Source organism: Ovis aries, chromosome 3 (assembly GCF_016772045.2).
Source record: "Ovis aries strain OAR_USU_Benz2616 breed Rambouillet chromosome 3, ARS-UI_Ramb_v3.0, whole genome shotgun sequence".
NCBI classification, from domain to species: Eukaryota; Metazoa; Chordata; class Mammalia; order Artiodactyla; family Bovidae; genus Ovis; species Ovis aries.
In genome coordinates, this window is record NC_056056.1 from 77176830 (window position 1) to 77197918 (window position 21089).

At 44.9% G+C, this 21089-nt stretch overlaps 1 long non-coding RNA gene across 1 annotated transcript; it reads right to left on the bottom strand.

Moving 5' to 3' along the window:
- Positions 1-17868: 17868 nt before the first annotated feature.
- LOC121818954 (uncharacterized) lies at positions 17869-18892 on the bottom strand. Its single transcript, XR_006059023.2, has 2 exons — positions 18838-18892; positions 17869-18144 (listed from the first exon to the last, which is right to left on the bottom strand). It is a non-coding gene; the product is annotated as an uncharacterized LOC121818954 (long non-coding RNA).
- Positions 18893-21089: the final 2197 nt, after the last annotated feature.

Sequence of the window (21089 nt, forward strand, 5' to 3'; positions counted from 1 at the left end):
GGGAATTCGTGTAAGGCAATCTCCCTACCAGCCCTGCTCCCCTAAGAACCCTGATCCCACAAAGTCCACACTTTTGGGCTTTTATTGGTTTAGAAAGATATATTTACATGTTTATGCACTTTTATTTCTGTTTCTCTTTGATTTTAAAAGTACTGTTTTTTTGGTGTATATATTTCAGTAGCCTTTGAGTTTTACTTCTGGAAACAAATATAAAAAGTGATTGTTTACCCATCTATTAAATGGCCAAAATTCAAAACAGTAGCAACATGAAATGCTGGAGAGGCTATGAGACAACAGGAACTCTCACTCATTGCTGCTGATGGTGCAAAATGTTACAACCGCTTTGGAAGACAGCTTGACAATTTCTTATGAAAGTAAATATACCGTTACCATATGATCTAGCAATCGCATGCCTTGGTATTTACTCAAAGGATTTGAAAGCTTATGTTTATGCAAAAGCCTGTACTTGACGTTTGCATCAACTTTATTCATAACTGCCCAAATTTGGAAGCAACCAAGATGTCCTCCAGCAGGTGAATAGATAAGCTAGTACATCATACAATGGAATATTGTTGTTGTGTAGTCACTAAGTTGTGTCCAGCAGTTTGTGACTCCACAGACTGTAGCCTGCCAGGCTCCTCTGTCCATGAGATTTCCCAGGCAAGAATACTGGAGTGGGTTGCCATTTCCTCCTCCAAGGGATCTTCCTTACCCAAGATCCATCCCATGTCTCCTGCTTGGCAGGAGGATTCTTTACCTCTGAGCCACCTGGGAAGCCCACAATGAAATCTTTTTCAGTACTAAAGAGAAATGGGCTGGCAGGCCATGAAGAGATATAGAGGAGCCTTAAATTCATGTTACTAAGTGAAAGAAGCCCATCTGAAAAAGCTATATACTGTATGATTCCAGCTATATGGCATTCTACAAAAGGCACAGCTATGGAGAAAATAAAAAAGATCAATAGTTGCCAGGGTTTAAGGAGGGAGGGATGATTAGGTGGAGCACAGAAAAATTTTAGGGCAATGAAGCTATTTCTGTATGATACCATAATAGTAGAGACATGCCAATGTATAATACATTTGTCTCAACCCATAGAATGTACAACACCAAGAATGATCTCAAATGTTAGCTATCCACTTTGGGTGATAATGATGTATCAATATATAATCACCAGTTGTGACAGCTGTTCCATTCTGGTGGTGGATGTTGATGATGGGGAAGGCTGTGCATGTGTGGCGGTATATGGGATATTTCCCTCTGAACAACAATAGATGTATCCTCTCAATCTTTCTATGAGACTAAAACTGCTGTGAAAAATAGTCTATTTTTTTTTTTAAAGTGATTCTGGTTCTCATAGCTGCAGTCAGGAGAAAAAAAAATTATCCACCCAAAGTTCTACGGTTAATCTGACAAACGTCCAGATTGAAAGTGGCAGTGAAGAGAAAGGAGGTCGAAGCACTAGGCTGCCCAGTTCACACCTATTTTGTGCCATACACTCTGCCAGGTGTTGCTAGAGCAAAAAACAGACAAAAGTCCTTCCCCTCATGGAGCTTACTTTCTAGCTTTCTTACTTCTCCATTTGGGAGATGGCATGGGCAGGGGCCCTGAAGTGAGAGTGGTGTGCCTTGGGTACTGGAGCAACAGTGAGGATGTCTGTGTAGCAGGGGCAGAGGAGTCAGAATGGGCAGGAGCAGGGAAGGTGGGGGAGGGATGGGGCCAGACCATGTGAAGGTCATGGTTAATGCTTTCACTTTACTCTGAGTGGCAGTGAGGGAGCTGTTGGGAGGACATGAGCAGAGGAGTGATGTGGTCCAGCCTACCCTATCACAGCATCCCCCTGGCTGCTGCTTGGAGAGCAGACTCCAGGGGCGTGAGAGGAAGGGGTGCCCCCAAAAAAGAGGCTGCTGCCATAGTCTGGGCCAAAGACCTTGATGGCTGGACCAGAGTGGTGGCAATGATGGTGGTTAGAGGCATTGTTCCAGTTACAAACGTGCTTCGAAGACAGTGCTGGGAGGATTTGCTGACAGATGGACTCTGTGACACTGCCTGGTCCTAACTTGGTCTAAACTGTGTTTTCATTTAATGGCAGATACTGGACCTGCAGGGTCTTGGGACAGCAAGCATCAAATCCCACACACACAAAGTTACAAATGGGGATTTTTCTGGAAGAATATGCAGACCACAAGGAAAAACTTTAGAACTGGGTTCTGAAAGAATGAGTCTGGGATCTTAGAACCAGGATAACCTTCAGGCAAGGCCCTGTTCATGATATGAATAGCTCTAGCAGTCTTGATTCAAGTTTCAGATTTCAGTGGAAGAGCAAGTAGGACTACACTGGGCCACGTGGTTAATGCTAGATAGAGCCACCAGATGGAGGGGTGGGTGGGGATAGGGTAGGGAAAGGTACTTCACAAGAGTCAAATTAGGTGTTGAGATCAAAAGAAAGAAGGGGAAATGGGTACTGGAAAAAAAACAAACAAACCCACAGATACTATACTCAATTCCAGCATAGAGTTTAAGAGGTGAAGGAAACAGAGGCTCTGGTTTTGACTGACCAGGGAGTGGGCAGGGAAGGAAGTCAGCTGGCAATATGTAATTGAATTGTTCTCCAGGCCACTCGTATCAGAGCCTCCCACCTTTCAGCCTGCCCACTCCTACCTCCCAGTACGCTGGGTTTACAATCTCCATAAAACCTACAGTCTCTTTCCCTTGCCATGTTCTGTCATGAAATCAGAACCCTACCCCCGACTTCCTCATCTCCTGTGTTTAGCCCAAGCTTCAGGAGCCATGTCATCATGCTCCTTTGCCTGAACCCTCCCTCTCCTCTGCGGGTGCTGCTGCCCCTGTCTGGCTGTCCCCTAGCCTGCTTAGGCCAGCACTTCTCTGTGACATCTGGGCACCTGGGCTCCAGAGCTGTGCTGGAGCAAATGCGCACACAACCTAATTTGAGGAAAGAGTATGGCCGGGTCTGGCCTCTGCTGCTCACTGGCTGTGCTACTTCAGGCCAGGACTTTACCTCTCTGGCTCCAGGCTCTTGTGGACTACAGTGAATGCTGTAAACCTTGTCTTCACCAAAGACAACCTTGATGATTTTTCCCCTCTCCCTTCCCCCAGACCTTTCACAGTACTTCACGGCCTTTTCTTGTGGAAGTGTGCAACATGCATTAGGCTTCTTGAAATTTCCAGACCAGCTGAGGAGGGGGAGTGTGGACATGGTGTTAAAGGGGGCTTGAAGCAGGGAGTGAACCGAACAGGCAAGGTCCGTTTCAGGGCACCACAGCAGCATTTCATGGGGAGAATTGAGAATATTTTCATAGTCTCTCCTATTGTTCATTTTCCACCTCTGATGAGATGAAAGGAACTGGATCTCAGGTTTGATCCACCCAGTGCCCTCTAGGCTTCAGGATACTGTTGAATTCCCTACTGGGGGTACCTTGCAGGCTCTAAATGTTAACACAGCAAATTGCACTGGATTTCTCCCCCATCCACACTGAGCACTGCATCTGAAGTCCCTCCACCCTCCTCCTCAGCACTTAAGCCCACTTACGTTTCATATCATCCTACTTAGCCCTTGATTACATATTGCCTTGAATTGTTCTCCAGGCCACTCGTATCAGAGCCTCCCACCTTTCAGCCTGCCCACTCCTACCTCCCAGTATGCTGGGTTTACAATCTCCATAAAACCTACAGTCTCTTTCCCTTGCCATGTTCTGTCATGAAATCAGAACCCTACCCCCGACTTCCTCATCTCCTGTGTTTAGCCCAAGCTTCAGGAGCCATGTCATCATGCTCCTTTGCCTGAACCCTCCCTCTTCTCTGCGGGTGCTGCTGCCCCTGTCTGGCTGTCCCCTAGCCTGCTCAGACCAGCTCTTCTCTGTGACATCTGGGCTCCTGGGCTCCAGACCTGTGCTGGAGAAAACCCGCAGCCCACGCAGACTGGCGCTACTACAGAGTCATCTGTAGTCACCATGGGGCCACCAAGCAGCCTGGAAACCCATTTAAAGTCCCTGCCAGCAAACTTGTCCTTTCCCCATAGTGGTTCTTCTTAGCATTTCCCACTCCTTGAGCTTTGTTGAAAAAATAGAGGCCATTAGGTAGGAATTCCCTCTTCCTTATGCCTGCCCCCTCCCCAATCCTGCTTCGCCCTCCCTGCCTCCCTGCATCTGAGAGGCTGTGGGATGGCTAAAGGGAACTCCTTCTGAGAGCTCCTCAGCCTTGGCCCCTCCTTGGCATCATGGGTTCTCTCTCTCCTCTAGCTTCCTTTTCTCTCGCTCATCTTGTCTTTCTCCTGAGCACATAAATATGTTCCCTCTCCATTAATGTTAGACCTCCTTCCCAAGCCAAACCTCACGGGATGCTCGGTGAGGCCGTACCCACCATGATTGTCAGGTCCATGGCCACTTTCAGTCTGATTCTGGACTGTGCTGAAGTTGAGACACTTTTGACTCCTTTCTCTTCTCTCCCTCAATTGTCACCTCTATGAACACGTGGTTCTCCTGCCCCCCCAACCCCCCCACCCCGTTCCCACCTTCTTACACTCTGCTTCTCCCTGGTGCTCTCCTGCCACCGGCTTACCCTCTCCTCCACTGGCTGCTTTCTGTCTTGTCGTGCACCTTCGTGCATTTCTGTCCTCAGTCTGGGATGCCCATTCTCCTTCCTCGAAATCTCACCAGGACAGCTCCTGTTCATCTCTTGGGGATCAACTCAGGTGTGGCCTCATCTGTAAGTCAGTCTTGCATGATCATACCTCATCTAGATTCTCAAAATACTGCGAGGATGTCTTAGTCTTAGCACTTATCACACTTTATTGAAATTATCTATCTCTTTGTATCTGCTCCGGTAACCTGTCAGCCCCTTGATGTTGGGGACTGGGCTTCTTAGCTCCCATAGGCCTGGCACAGCTTGCTCAATTCATTCATGTTTACTGAATGAGCAAATGCGTTAATGTATTAGTTACTAGTCTCAGCTAGACTACTCCAGGGTAGTAGACGTGATTGGTCTTCTCAGAGCATTCAGTTCAGTTCAGTCATTCAGTCGTGTCCGACTCTTTGCAACCCCATGAATTGCAGCACGCCAGGCCTCCCTGTCCATCACCAACTCCCGGAGCTCACTCAGACTCACATCCATCGAGTCTGTGTTGCCATCCAGCCATCTCATCCTCTGTCATCCCCTTCTCCTCCTGCCCCCAATCCCTCCCAGCATCAGAGTCTTTTCCAATGAGTCAACTCTTCGCATGAGGTGACCAAAGTACTGGAGTTGCAGCTTCAGCATCATTCCTTCCAAAGAAATCCCAGGGCTGATCTCCTTCAGAAGGGACTGGTTGGATCTCCTTGCAGTCCAAGGGACTCTCAAGAGTCTTCTCCAACACCACAGTTCAAAAGCATCAATTCCTCGGCGTTCAGCCTTCTTCACAGTCCAACTCTCACATCCATACACGACCACTGGGAAAACCATAGCCTTGACTAGATGGACCTTAGTCAGCAAAGTAGTCTCTGCTTTTGAATATGCTATCTAGGTTGGTCATAACTTTTCTTCCAAGGAGTAAACGTCTTTTAATTTCATGGCTGCAATCACCATCTGCACTGATTTTGGAGCCCCCCAAAATAAAATCTGACACTGTTTCCACTGTTTCCCCATCTATTTCCCATGAAGTGATGGGACCGGATGCCATGATCTTCGTTTTCTGAATGTTGAGCTTTAAGCCAACTTTTCCACTCTCCACTTTCACTTTCATCAAGAGGCTTTTTAGTTCCTCTTCACTTTCTGCCATAAGGGTGGTGTCATCTGCATATCTGAGGTAATTGATATTTCTCCCGGCAATCTTGATTCCAGCTTGTGTTTCTTCCAGCCCAGCGTTTCTCATGACGTACTCTGCATATAAGTTAAATAAGCAGGGTGACAATATACAGCCTTGACGTACTCCTTTTGCTATTTGGAACCAGTCTGTTGTTCCATGTCCAGTTCTAACTGTTGCTTCCTGACCTGCATACAGATTTCTCAAGAGGCAGGTCAGGTGGTCTGGTATTCCCATCTCTCAGAGCATAGTCAGGTGATTATATATATATGAAGTAAAATGAAGTGAAGTCGCTCAGTCATGTCTGACTCTTTGCCACCCCAGGGACTGTAGCCTACTAGGCTCCTCCATCCATGGGATTTTCCAGGCAAGAGTACTGGAGTGGGTTGCCATTTCCTTCTTCAGAGGATCTTCCTGATCCAGGGATTGAACCCAGGTCTCCCACACTGTAGGTAGACACTTTACCGTCTGAGCCACCAGGGAAGTTATATATATATATGCATATATATATATATATGTGTGTGTGTGTGTGTGTATTTATATAAAAATATTTTAATTGTGTTAAAACACATATAAAATAAAGAATTAAAGTGTACAACTCAATGACATTTAGTGCCTTCACAATGCTGTGCAGCCTTCTCCACTTTCTAGCTTCAGAACATTTTTATCACCTTCAAAAGGAGACCCTATACCCAATGAAGAATGAAGCAGTCATTCTTTATTCCTGTCTCCCCCAGCTTCTGGGCACCACTAATTTGCTTTGTCTCTGTGGATTTGCCTGGTATGAATATTTCATATAGTAGAAATCATACAATATGTGGTCTTTTATATCTGGTTTATTTCACTTAGCATAATGGCTTGCACGCTCATTCCTGGTGTAACATGTACTACTTCGTTTCTTTTTTTTTATGGGCAAATAGTATTCCATTGTATGACTAAACAGCTACACTACATTGTCTAGCTGCTCATCAACTAATGGACATGTGGGTTGTTTTCACCTTTTAGCTCTTGTGAATTGTGCTGCTATGAAAATTTGTGAATGACTTTTTGTTTGAACACTTTGTTTTGAATTCTTTGGGGTATATACCTAGAAGTTGAATTGTTGAGTCATATAATAATTCTATGTCTAATCTATTGCTGTGGTTGTTGTTATTTAGTCAGTCGTGTCTGATTCTTGCAACCCCATGGACTGTAGCCTGCCAGGATCCTCTGTCCATGGGATTTTCCAGGCAAGAATACAAGAGTGGGTTGCCATTTCCTTCTCTATGTTCAGTCTAGTGAGGAAATATCAAACTGTTTTCCTTAGCAATTGCATCATTTTACATTTATATTCATATAGCATTTACATTACATGAGGATTCCAATTTCTCTACGTTCTTGCTAACATTTTATATTTTCCTTTTTTTTTTTTAGCATAGCCATCCTAGTGGGGATGAGTGTTAGATATATTTCAAAGTACATGCTCAGCTTAAATGATTCCTATCTACAAATGCCTTATTGTCAGCTGTAGAGAGTGACTCCCAACAGCTGTTTATGTCTAATGGGACCTTGACTCCTGGTCACAATTGATTGGGTCAGGAATTCCTGAGCCAATCTGGCCCAAAAGAGTTCCTTCCATGGGAGCTTTGTTTGAGAAAGAGGGATGGAGGGGAGAGAGACTGGGTTCATATGGCTGAGATATGAACTTTAGGAGCTGTGGGGGCCTGTCTTTGATCCTACATGTGGACAGAGTAGCAGAGCCTAGGGAAAAATAATGGACACAAATACTCAGAGAGAAACAGAAATAAAAGCTGGGGAGAACACATGTCCTCTGAGTTTCTAACAGTTACAGGTTCCCAGTTCTGAGTTTTCCTTGGGCCTGAGGCATTTTCGCCCCTAGGGTCTGTAAATCACCTTCCATCCTAACAAGGGTGAGCCAACTTTCGTGAATTTCTATTTCTTGCACATAATAGAATCCAGGGCAGCAACAATTCATGGCTACTCTCACCACCTACTTGACTGAAGAGGGGCTTGCATACTGTAGGCCAGAAGAAAATATCTATAAGACCCTTTCCTTTTTTTTTCCTCCTAAAAATCTGTTCTTGTGTCCTCACTGACATTGCCTTTGCCCACCAACCCAATGTACACTTGGAGGCAAATCGAATATATTAACTTCATCTAATATTCATGAAACACCCTCAAGGGCAGGGTGTCCAGCATTTTGCTACCACTTTGATGTGTCTCTTGGCATCTGTTCTAGATTTTTTCCCCCCAGTAGCATAACTCTTTCATTCAGCTCCCCACGTGTCATGTTTTCCTGATCTGGTGATCACAGTAACCTTTCCCAGTCTCACAGAGCTGTTCAAGGGCAGCAAGGTAACATGGCGTGGCAAAAAGGACACTCAACAGGGAGTTTTGAGGAACCAAATTCTGGTCCTATTCCTGTACTCACTTCTCTCTGCAATGCTGACTAAATCATGAGATGCTCTTGATCTGTTTTCCCATCTGTGGAAGTGGGAGAGAAAAATAATACTTTCTCTGCCTACTTCACAGAGACACCAGCTAAAATTAGGTCATGGATGTGAACATTCTATGAGGCAAAAATATAGAAATTGCTGTATCTAAAATGACAGTGAACTCTCTTGATTTCTATCCCACTCTCAGACATCAAGTTCAAGGTCCTCACTTAATATTACTTGGATTTAACTTAAGGTTTTTTTTTTTTTCTTTTAAGATATATTATGACTGTATTAAAAACCTAGAGAGCCCCTGAGAGCTGGGGCCCTCTGCAGACTCCTCTGTGGCTTGGGGTGTCTCAGAGGGTATGCTGGGATAGGACTGATGCCTTGGAAAATTCACCACAATTCCAGCTCTGTAAGGAGACAGGACAACTCGATGTAAGGTGGAAGCCTGGGTGAACATGCAGGAAAGGGCTGGGCTCTTCTGGGCACGGTGAGCGGTCCTCCCCCACACCATGACTGCGCGACGTGAAGGCAACCCTGGGGCTCTACCTTGCAGTTTTTGGCTGGCATGTTAGACAGATGGTGTTGGTAGGTGGGGACTGAGGAAAGTCATTTGGAAAGGGTTATGCCTTTTCTTCTGCTAGGACTTCAGTGTTGGTTTTTTGTTAATGCCTCATGAGTTAGGCTGCCTTGGAGGTTTGTTATTGCTATGGTTACCCTGAGCATACCACAGACCTCAAGGCACAGAGAGATGTCTTATGTTTAGGGAGAGGCTGGTTTTCCAAAAGGTTTTAATTCGTGTGTCTTTGAATTTGTTTTAGTTCTTCTCTCTTCCAGCTCTCCTGGCAACGTCCCCCTGCTGCTTATAACTGATGCTCAGTGGCCCAGTGGTGGGGAGCAGGGGAGCATTTCTGAGGATCTGGTTAATAGTCAGGCTTGGGAAGGCCCTGTGTTGCTGGTGTCACGGTGTGGCATGCTCAGTGCTCCAGCCTTGCCTGTTGCTGTAGTTACTCTTGTACATGTTTCTGCCTCTCCCCTGGGGATAGACGTGTGTGTGTGTGTGTGTGTGTGTGTATTCCCCTTCCCCAGTACCTCAAGAGTGGTACTCTCTATTACCCTTCCTTCCCAGATTAAGACTCTGCTTCCCCAACCACAGCAACTGCATTGCTTCTCCTGCGTTGCTCCATGAGGGAAGCTTCCTCAGAATCCACCGCCATCTTCCTTCCCTGTGAGCAATGGCAGAAGGCTAGGTAACAAAGCCTGCAGGCTGAACCTCTCCCTTCAGATACTGTCCTGAGTGGCTGAACACTTCCCAGATTTCCACATGTAACATTCACCGATTCTTCAACTACTCTCAACATATCCAGTGTTGACATAAGGGAAATGCTGTGGTCCTCACAACTGGCTGAGTGCAGGAGCTGAGACTTGCATTCTGAAAAACTTTCCAACTTTCCAAGTTGGTTGAAGATCAGCAGCCATTTCTATGTGTTAAGCATACGTTTTTCACTTTTTCTTGAAGAAGAAGAATATGTTGAGGAATGCTATTATATGCAAATAGGAGCCAAGATCATCCACACTAAAAACACATCTTTATCTTAGTCTGTTTTACCAGGTAACAGTTTCTGCCTCTGGGTATAATTTTTGGCTGAGATTCATTGCCTCATGGATCATGTGTTATGGGAAAGGCAGCGAAATTAAGGCTGTAATCTCCATGCCTTTCTTTGAGTTGATTTACTGCTTTGACCTCTACACATGGTAGAAAATGTGTTTCTCAGAAGCTCAAAGATTATATGGTTTTTACAACTTGAACCTCAGAAAGAGAATTTATCAATTCAAAAATCTTGCCCTGTTTCTTCTGAAGGGATCATTAGATTTAGGTTGATTCTGTGACATATTATTTGTGGTGTGGGGATGGGGAGAGTGTCTGTGATGTGTGCTCTCCTTACCTGAGACCACATCCATCAGTCCAGAGTTTGTGCTTTTAACCCCAAGATGCCGCTGACAGAATTAAAATGGAGCAAACAGGTTCATTTCCCGTTTTTAAGAGCTGGATGATGTTGAACTTGGAAAGATTATATCTAGGCAAGACAGTGTCCGTGTTGGATCCACACAGCTCCCTTTCTTGGTCCACAGTGTTGTCGTAATCAGGAAAATTCCTGCTCATCTTTAGAGGTGAAACACTCTAGGCATTTTCCTGCTGCAGTGACAGCAGCTTCATCCGATGTGCACCTCCTCTCATTTCCCAGCTGCGTAGGAGTCACTCAGCCCGTTTTGAGGCTTTTTTTTTTTTTTTCAGAGGAAGTTCTTCCATATGTAGCTGTACGTTCAGTGTGTTCGTGGGAGGAGGTGCGTTCAGGACTCTCTTCCATCGCCATCTTGGGCCCATTTCTCTGTTTTGAATATGGCTCTGTCTCTTCATCCATTCCTCTTGGACGCTAACACACATTTTTTAAAATTACAAATAAAGGAAGTGAGAGACATGCCTCCTGTTCTGTTTTAAGGCAGGCTAATTTCTTGTCATTTCTTAAGGACTGTATTTATTTCCCTTTAACCCAACAGGCCATTTCCTAACAAATCTCCACAGTGTATGTATATGTCCATCAGACTGGTTTGCAAGCTTGTCTGCACCTTAGACTCAAGGGGAGCTTCGGAAAATACTAATGCCTGTGTCCCACCCCCTAGAGATCATGATGTCACTGAGCTGTGGTATGGTTTGGGCTTTGGAAATTTATAAAGATCCCTAAATGATTCTAACGTGTAGCTAGGTTTGGGAATCAATGTTTTTAAGGTTTTTTTTTTTTTAAATCTAATCAACTTGGGGTTCATCCCAGCTTGGCTCATCAGAAGCATTTCCCTCATAAATCACTGTAGGAAACAACAGGAGGTTAATCCTAAATCCATCCTTCTTCCTACTGTGATTGCCTTGGTCTTCATCAGGTTAATTGAAACCCCTTCTGATAAGTGCAGGGAAACCATTAATGGAGGCTTCACTTATCTGCATGTACATTTCCTGTTCTGCTGTGTCCTCCCTCCAGTAATTTAGTTATGATTTGCATATCTTTTTTTTTTTTTTTCAATTCAAATAGTTTCTCACTGTACCTGAGTGGCTGACTGGGTCTGTCTGCCTGCTGTCTTCACTTCTGAGTGGACAAAATTTCCCTTTCCATGAATGTCATCTCCATCTCTGGATCTAGCCAGCCAGCTTGGCAAGCTTGTTTCAAGGGTTGCTTGGGCAACACCTCAGACTGAGACATTTCACAATTTGGAGCCAGACTTGGATGAAGCAATTCTGCACTTCTGCGTTTATCTATTCCTGTCTGACTGGGGGCAGATTGAACCTACTGTTGATTCTGTAACATAAGTAAATCCCATTAGGAACCCTCTGGTAGTTATAGCCAATACCATATCGGCTTTCATTAGGAGCTAAGGCAGATACAAACCTGAACACAAATTCTTTGGGGTCTTTTGGGCCACCTCCTGACCCCTGGGAGTTTATGAACATCATCTCACTGTGGATCTGAATTCTAAAGTGCAAACTAAGACTGCTGTTTCATCAGAGCATCATTCCCACTTAGCATGAGTCGCTGTGTTTCATCTACCTTAGCCCTCTGGGTTTATAACACCATCCGATTTCCAGGGAGTAGGGGTGATAGAAGATTAAATGCTTTCAGTCAAACAGGCATTACTGAGTCCTGGGTTATTTTAGGCCATGTGGTGTCATAGCCGGTGACAGTCCTTATCCTCTCCCTTCTTCTATGGTTCACTGCTTCTCTAATTGGCTAGAGCCAGGGCATCAATCCCAAGCAAGGATGAGAGTCGAAACTCACCCAGGTAATCAACAGAGGGCCAAAATCATTATTTCCCTTTTAGGTTTAAGACCTTCTTAATTTTTTTTAGTCGTTTAAATTATTTTGTTCTCTGTCTCTTTGAAGTAAGCTATTGTTACATTAAACTATCATTTTAGATATTTTAAAGAAATTTATTATTACTTTCACTGATTAAACTGTAAAGGCATTTTCCCCCCACTTTACCTTTGCTTCAGGGACCCAAGAGAAGTCCAGAAAGGTATGTGATGCCCAAGGCCACGTAACTTCTCTAGATTAGGGCAAAAATGGGACATTTCACTTACGTATTATTCATGCAGTATCGCTATTAATAATAACAGAATCTATTGAGCATTTACTATGCGCCAGATACTTTACTAAGCTCTTTCCATAATTTATTTCAATTACTTCTTGTCCCACCCTATGAAGTAGATATTATTTATTATCCTCATTTTACATATGGGGATGTAGAAACTTAGGGAATTTAAAGCTCATACAGCTATTCATAGTAAATGGTGGGATCAGAACTTGAACTTATCCTGACTGCTACAGTGTTCATGTTCCTAATCTCTAGAGTCTTCTGAGATGATCTAGTTTTATGGAAATTTTATCCTTAAATCCCAGTAATATATATTTCTACGACTTTAAAAACTAAGGCCAGAATGATTGTTGGGGTTGTGAATATGAGGGATCAATAGTTTAATGAACATAATAGTCACTGGAAAAATCATTATCAATGGGTTGATTGGCAAACATCATTTTGTTCACTCAGATTCTGGACTGGGTTCTAGATGTTAGGAGATGATGGAAGGAGGGCAATTTGGCCTCCTGGGGGCTCTTTAGCCATATCTGTGCTCTGTCACTGCTCATTCCAGCCCTGCTCTAAGGCCTCCTCATTGCACCGACCTCATATAAAAGTGATGGAACTGGCTGACGAGGCTGAGGACTGCTGAGGCTTTTGAAGGAAAAGACAGCAATTTCAGAAAATGAATCCTGTGGTTTAGAAAGAAATCAGCTGAATTTATGGTCTGAGCTCATTTTGTTCTGTTCTATTTTTTTTAATAAAGAAGAGAAAAAAAATGTTCTCATCACAAAGAAAACATTTTTGTTAGGTCTGGAGAATTACAGTCTATGCATGAAGGCTTTAATCCTCTGAGATACCTAGATTTTGGAAGTCAAAAGGGACCATTACAGATAACTTTTTCTTCTGAGTCCTAAATTTTACAGAAAGGGAACTGAGGCCTGGAGAGAGTTTGGGACCTTGTATTAATAACTAATTAGTGGAAGCTAACAACCAGTTTTCCTGCCTTTTCTATCTCAATCCTTTTTATTTCTGCTCTTTAAATGACAGGATATTCATAGGCCACTGGGAGAGAAAAGAAAACAAGATAGCTTCTGCTTCTTCAAGAAAGGTCAATGAGAGCTCTGAAACTTCTAGAAGCAGAGTCAAATTATTTAATCTAATTTCAGGAATAGTCTTGATTTTATTAGCTGAGGGAACTGAATAAGGAGGTAAAGACCCCACAAAGCAAGATTTATTGCTGCTTTCCATGAAAGCACAGGGAAAATAAATATTGGCTTAATGGGAATTTGGACCTATAATTTAATTCTCTGTCTCAGAGAAACAACCCACAGACAAAAGGTCCATAGATCCTACTTGTGATCTCCTGAGCCAGTGAGGAAAGGGATCACCCCATTTCTCTAGGGACCCCTACAATGAGAGGTTACCTCTATAGTATGGATACCTAGAAAGGAAGAAATCTACTGGACTCTTATTGGCATGGAAAGCATGTTAAAAGGGACAGTGCGAGACTTCCCTGGTGGCTCAGTGGTAAAGAATCTGACTGGCAAGGCAGGAGACATGGGTTTGATCCCTGATCTGGGAAGATCCCAGGGCTGAGGAGCAACTAAGCCTGTGCACCACAGCCACTGAGGCCTTGCGCCTGGAGCCCATGCTCTGCAACAGAGGAAGCCACCGCAGTGAGAAACCTCAGCACAACTAGAGAGCGACCCCTGCGCTCTGGAACTAGAGAAAGGCCCTCGCAGCAACAAAGACCCAGCACAGCCAAAAATAAATAAATAAATAAAATTAAACAAAAAAAATTTTTAAGTGCCAATGCTTCATCACCAGACCTGTGAAGTAAAGGGAAAGGTTTCTTAGAAAATCTCTAGCAAGGATGCAGCCAGCGGTACTAATATTAGTTCCCAGGGGAAGGGTTTGGAGGCACAGTGAAGAAAAGGAAAGAGGACTGGGGCTGTGTCAATTCAATAAGCACTTACTGGATGCTAACTGTGTGTTGGGTTGGTCAAAAAGTTTGAGTTTTCCCATAAGATCATATGGAAAAAACCCAAATGAATTTTTTGGCCGACTCAATAGTAGGCACCAAGAGATAAATAAAACCTTCTCTGTCCCTGGAAATACTTGCAGATGAGTAGGAACTAGCAACCACAGAGGAACTTGTTCCCCGGATTTCAGACACCAATATGCAAAACTGTCCTGCATCCTAGCAGCTCATTTCCATTTTGAGACCTTGTTCTGTTACAGTTCTTGGGCAGCTTAGTTCACTCCTGTGGGCTACGAAACTCCCCAACCAATTAGCAGCTCACAGATGTCAACCCAGCAGCTGGGTGCTGGGTGAGGCGCACACAGCCAGCCAAAATCTCAGGATGCTTGAAAGGAAAAAAGAGAAATTCAGAATCAGCTGATACACCCAGTTTCCTTCCCCAGATGCCATCCGTGCAAACTGGCGGCAGGCCCTGTCCCAGCCCAGCTCAGAAACTCAGTTCTTGACGGCAGACTCACTCTATCAAGACTTCAGTTATTGAGGGGAGGGACTGTTTGCTTGTGTTTACAAAAAAAAAAAAAGCATTATCTATCATGGGACCCAGTCCAGGCCAGTGCCAGTTGGATCAATCAACCTTTTAAAAATCTTTTTAGGATAAAGATTCAGCTACAGTCATGAATTAAAAATGTGCGGGAGAGAAAAATAGTACACAGCTTATAGTGGTTAATACTGCATTTAAAACCAAAGTGTGACACTGTATTAATCTTGTTGAGGCCTAATAGACATTGACTAACATTTGTTTTCACCATTTCGTTTATGATTGGTAATCATTAAAGATTATTGAGTTTTGTGGAAGGTGAAAAGGAGAATGGGTTCAGTGGGGAAAGGGAACATAGGTCATGGCTAAATCAATCTTTTTTAAATTAAAAAGCCCTCAGAATTTCCCACCAAAGCCTTGTATCTGATTGCTAAATATTAAACGAGTGCCTTATTGGCCCAGTTTTACTCATCCCTACAAATGTATTTCCAAGTCATGAATCTTATATATACATACAAGATAGTAGATGAGGTAAGTGGTGGTATCCATAGCTGTTAGGGTAAGTCTGTGCATCCCTAAGTGAATCACCCATTGTTCCTTTGTACTTTTACAGGTAGAGTCATGGCAAAGATTTCAGGAAACTGCAGGCAGGCCTCATGGGCGTGCCTCCAGCGCTGTTACCCAGAGCTTCCCACTCAGAAGTGCCCTACACTTGAGTTTTAATGCTCACCATTCACCATCTTGAAATTGTTGGTAATTTTATCTTTGATTTCGTTTCTGGAAGTGACGTCTATCGGACAATGGAGCACGAGTCCAGGGACTGCAGCCTTTACTTTCCTGCAGTCCTGTCTTCCAGACTTCCTGCCTCCCTGACAGATCTTGACTGTCTCTTCATGCCACTGTCACCTTCTGTTCCTGGCAGGGACCTGGACACAGGTGTGGGGAGGGTCCAAGTTGGGTGTATGCTCATGGCATCTCATGGTAGGGTGAGGGGGCAAGGAGTCTCTGCTCTGGGCTCACAATGCCGCAGAGGGCGGTCTCAGATCTGGGTACCAAGTGCAACCAGCATGGAGGCTGCAATCTCCCAGGGAAGCACTTGTTGACCATGGGTTGGGGCAGCAGGCCTACGAGAAGGGGGAAGTTGATTTCCTCACTCCTGGCCAGGGCCCTACGTTTTCATTTTTGCAATGGACCCTGTTGGCAAGGGGTCAGCTTCAAAGACTGTGGAAGTGGGGAGAACTTCTTGATACATAGAGTTTTTAACATGGTATCTAGCTTGATATAAGAGCTTCCCTGGTGGCTCAGTGGTAAAGAATCCAACTGCCAAGCAGGGGACTGGGGTTTGATCTCTGGGTTGGGAAGATCCCCTGGAGAAGGAAATAGCAACCCACTCTGGTATTCTTTCCTGGGAAATCCCATGGCCAGAGGAGCCTGGCGGGCTATAGTCCATGGGGCCACAAAGAGTCAGACACAACTTAGCAACTAAACAACAACAACAAGCTTGATATAAAACTTGTTAGTAAATATATTAGAAGAAGCAAAAAAAAAAGTTCCTGCTCTCAAGGGATTTACAATCTAGTTGGAAATAGATGAAATTGACAAAGATGAAATAACAAGACTTCATCAAGAATGCAGAATTAGAGGACCACTGTCCTGAAAGTATGATTTAGGTATAGAGGAGAGCGAGGAAGTGCTCCACATTGTAGGGAAACCAGTGCACCCTAAGAACTTCAGCTGATTCGATGACTGTTGTATATTTCTGGCTCAAGGCCATTCATTCACAGCATTCCAAGGGCAGGACTGTCCTGGTAAGAAGGGAAGATGTGGCAGCAGGCATGGCTGATGTAGATCACTGAGTGAGAGGCCTGACAGAACAGAAGGAGTGTGATTAAGGTGGGAGGCTCACTGCATGGAACTGAATTGTATCAGGTAAAGGAGAGAAAATGGGTTAAGAGCCTCCCAGTTGTGTACACTGAGGTATATATAGCAGGCTGCTACTATTCAACACAGTAGGCCACTCCAAGTTCTTCCTAGACCAGCTAAGAGAGAATAAAGGGAAATGACCTTGTGCTTAAGATGAAATGAACTCGAATTTCACAGGGAGCTCAACGATGAGGGGAAAAAGCAAATATTCTCTGGTGAAGGTTGACTTAATTAGCTATTTCAATAATTCATGAGCCTTTAAAATGTTTGCCAGAAGATTCAGAGCTCAGATTCTGCTTCTGGTGTTTAGCTCTGGGTTTTCTCCACCACAGATTGTGCTGCCTCATGAATCAACAGGAGCCTGGGAGTGTGAGGCCTGGTTGGCCAGACCCTGCACAGTCCTTAGCCCTTTGGAGCTTAAAGCCTCTTTGCGAATCTGATGAAAGGTCTGCACCCCTGCCCTAGGAAAATGTTTGTATATACAAATTTGGGGCTTTACAGATCCCCCTGAGGTCTACCTTGAACTCCAGGTTAAGAATCCTTGATTTAGAAGATCTCTAGGGACTGGAACATTCTCTTTTCACTTACCCACAAGCTGTTGTGTCAGTGTGTTACCTGGACATGCTGTGACTCCTGGGCTTGTGGGCAACCAACCTCCTGTGGCTGTTTTTTGCAAAGTGAGAGATGGGAACTGCGGTATCTGTTTATCAGGCTGAAGTAACAGCACTAATGCAGAAAAGAACTGAACGAATCAAAAGCTGTGAGTCAGCTCCCTCCCCGCCACCTGCTAGCAGGAAGCCTTCTGGAGCTGAGGGGGTGAGCTCCACAGTCACCGCCTGGAGCTCCCAAATCCCAGTTCATGCATTTTCTGGCTGTGACTTGGGGGAACCACTTAACCTTTCTTAGCCTCAGTTTCCTCATTTGTAAAATGGGATTTTACAGATTCACCCTGCTTCCTCATGTTCTGAGTAAACCACCTACATCATGTACAGGGCCTGGGCCACCAGCACTCAGGAAAGGGAGCTCGTACCCCTCATGCCACCCACAATGAAGAACAGTGCTGTGAATTTGGGAACATCTTCTTGATTTAATGCTGGGGGAGGGGACAGACTGAGCAGTGGCCGGGAGCTCTCTCTCTGAACCCTTGCCTTTAGGGTGCCTCTCCCCTCCTCCACCCTCCAGAGGACTCCCCTCAGGGAACGTAGAAGGGGTGCAGCTCAGGAGCCAGTGGTCTGAAGTCGCTCCTCCCCTCATCCTGTCCGCCTCTGCTCGGGTGCGTGGAGGCTGCAGGAAACGTTGGACGGACATACTGGGCTTTTTCTGGCTGCCGGCCTGACTGCTGCAGAAGAGAGAGAGAGAAGAGGGGGAGAGAGCGATGGCTTCTTTCTCCTCTGTTCTGAGGAGGCAGCTGCGTGCGATTCAGGAGGCCACAGTGACACTGGGGCTGTTCTTGCGGGACCTGCAGAGCTGGGCAGGCCGTAGCTGCTGCTCCCAAGGACCTTGCAACTTTGACGTGGAAATAAGACAAGCCCCAGGAAGGGGGATGACAAACGGCTGCATTGCTGGATGCAGAACGTCCTGTCCAATAGAGTCCGGGAAGGGTGGGGACAGTGAGGGCAGGATGCTGGAAAACAGGTTTCTGCGGTGCCAGGCGGTCAACCGGCACTGACTCTAGCTCTCACAGTCCCCCTCCAGCATAGACCCTGTTACCCTTCACGGTGCAGCGAGGAAACGAGGAAGCTCAGTGTCGGTGACTCAATCAAGGGCCATCGCTGTTCCGTGGAGCCAGAGCATTCAAACCACGTTTTCCTGCCTCTGAAACGCTTTGCCCCCCTTTCTTCGCCGGGTTAGCTAGGTGAAGCGGGAGGCGTCCGTAGCCCTAACCCGAGGCCGGCCAGGCCCTTGCCAGGTGCCTAGAGCGCTGCGCAAGCCCGGAGTCCGGCTGGGTAAATATTTGCCCTGGGATCGGATACGGGAGAATGCCCCTTTCTTGGCTCTCGGCAGCTCTGGGCAGTTCACGCGCGCTGTTTACCTTTCCTACCACATTCCCCTGCGAGGAATCCTCCTGCCTCGCTTCCCTCCGCCGCAGACCAGGCGGAGTGGACTGGAGGGCGGTGCCTGGGTCCTAGAGAGCAGGTCTCAGACCTGCCTGGGACCGCCCTACGTCTCATTTGTCTTCTTTCAAATCGCAACCTCTACCTGAAAATCCTAGTTAAGAAAAAAATACCTCACCGCATTTAACAAGGCCGACTTAGGAGGAATGAATGTTTTGAGGCCTTTGCAACCCCAGCGCGGAGGAAGACTGCGTGTATTTGAGCTCCTACGGAGGAGGCAGGTTGCATTTACCAGGATAAGCCTGCATCTCACAGACTGACAGTGGATCAGTGAGTAGCAGGTCTACGGCCAGCAGCCTCAGGCACGCTCCAGCCGGGCTTGGGCTTCTGCTGAACAGGAACCCTGTCATCATTCTAGGGAATTTTCTGAGCGGTCTCCTGATCTGATTTGTAGCTGGTGATGTGAGTGCGTTACCCAATGCTGGGTGCCAAGCAGAAAGCAAAATGAGACCCTCTCCATTCATTTTCAGCCATTGATTTGATGACGTTGATGGACGATGATTTTTAAATGGAAAGGGCTTTGTCATCACGATTTTTCAATAAAATTCTAGCACAGCTCTTTATTTCCTGACTAAGGCCCTAGGGATCTTTTCAACCATGTTGGGTATGACATATTCCCCAGGGTCAGCTTTTTATTTCATTGCCATTTTAAGGGTATCAGAGCATGTGGCTAGAATTTACATATAAATAATAGATTTCTGGATGGTAAAAGCTTGTATTATTACTTACACTTAGTAATGTCCCTCTGGATGGTAAAAAACCCAGCATAATATTGATTTTTTTGCTGTCACTTGAATATGAATTGACTTTGTGTAAGGACCAGGAGCTCACTGGATTGAATTTAGGAAATTGGTAAGACAAATTTGACCTCAGTGGGTTTGAATGATTACAATGTAATAAACATATAAAGGCTAGGGAGCTAATTTATCACTGCTTTCAGTTTTATTTATTTGAGATTGCTTCATCGTTGGTATAAATAAGCTTTATTAAAGATTATGGATTCAATTTTCAAATGACCTATAAATGGCTTTCTATTGAGAGATTACTTGATTTGTTGGTTTCCTGAATAAAACATGTTTTTGCCCAGTGGGTTATATAGCCCATATATTAATATTAGAAGGTTATTCTCTTGAACTTGGCATCTCTGATGTGCAACGTTTGATTTGTTCTCTGATCTATTTGTCTTCACTCTCTTTAATACACTGAGATGGAATGCATAACCTCTTAGGACCTGCACTTCAATGAATCATAAGAAAATGTCTGTCTGTGTGGCAGTTCATCAGCTGAATGATAATTCTGGTTCCCTTTAAAAATGTTAAAGTGTCTGCGCTTCAAAATAGACTGACTGCAGTGAAAGGCATGAAAACTGCTGTGGGTCACTGATGGGGAACCATAATTGACCTCAGCTTTAGTCGCATGGTAACAGAGATCACTGCATACCACAGAATTACCAACACACCGCCCACAAAGTCGGGAAATTTCTGCATTTGCAGTTCAGAAAGCTCCATAGAGCAGACCCTTGTAGAGAAGAGGCAGCCTGTCAGGAGAGCTGGAGCTTCTAGGAAGATGGCAAAAGGGCCTTCTAGAAGCTCGCCATGTTGTAAAAACCAGTTCAATTTCAGTCCTTTCACAAAGGGGTTGTAACTTTACAGCCCTACTGGCTAATGAAAACACTGATGGGAAAATTAATTAGTATATATATGAAGCATCTCTGAATGCTGAGACTGGGGAGGACCTTGGGAGGCCATTTATTTTCATTTTCTGGAGGCCAGTTGGCATATTTCAATGTTTTCAAGCTATTGTCTAAAGTGTTGAGAAAGCGAAATGCCTAAAGAAGGAAGATTCTACTTCTCTCCAGGAAACTCCATTTATTGCTGTCATTGTTATCTTCCTGCATCATAAAACTCCAGATTGAAGGATATAAAGTCCCAGTGGAAAGGAAGTCATCACCCAACGTCAGTTTCGGAAGAAATGATTCCACTTGTTGATGACAGTCAACATGCTGTCAACATGACAGTCAACATAACATGATCATTCCATGATCGACAGCTTTAAAGTGGTCTCCGGTGAGGAGACTTGGGTGGCTCAGGTCAAACGAAATTGGGCCACAGACCAAACTGGTTTTAAATGTATTGACTTTAAGATTTTAAATTGACTGAATAACTCCAAA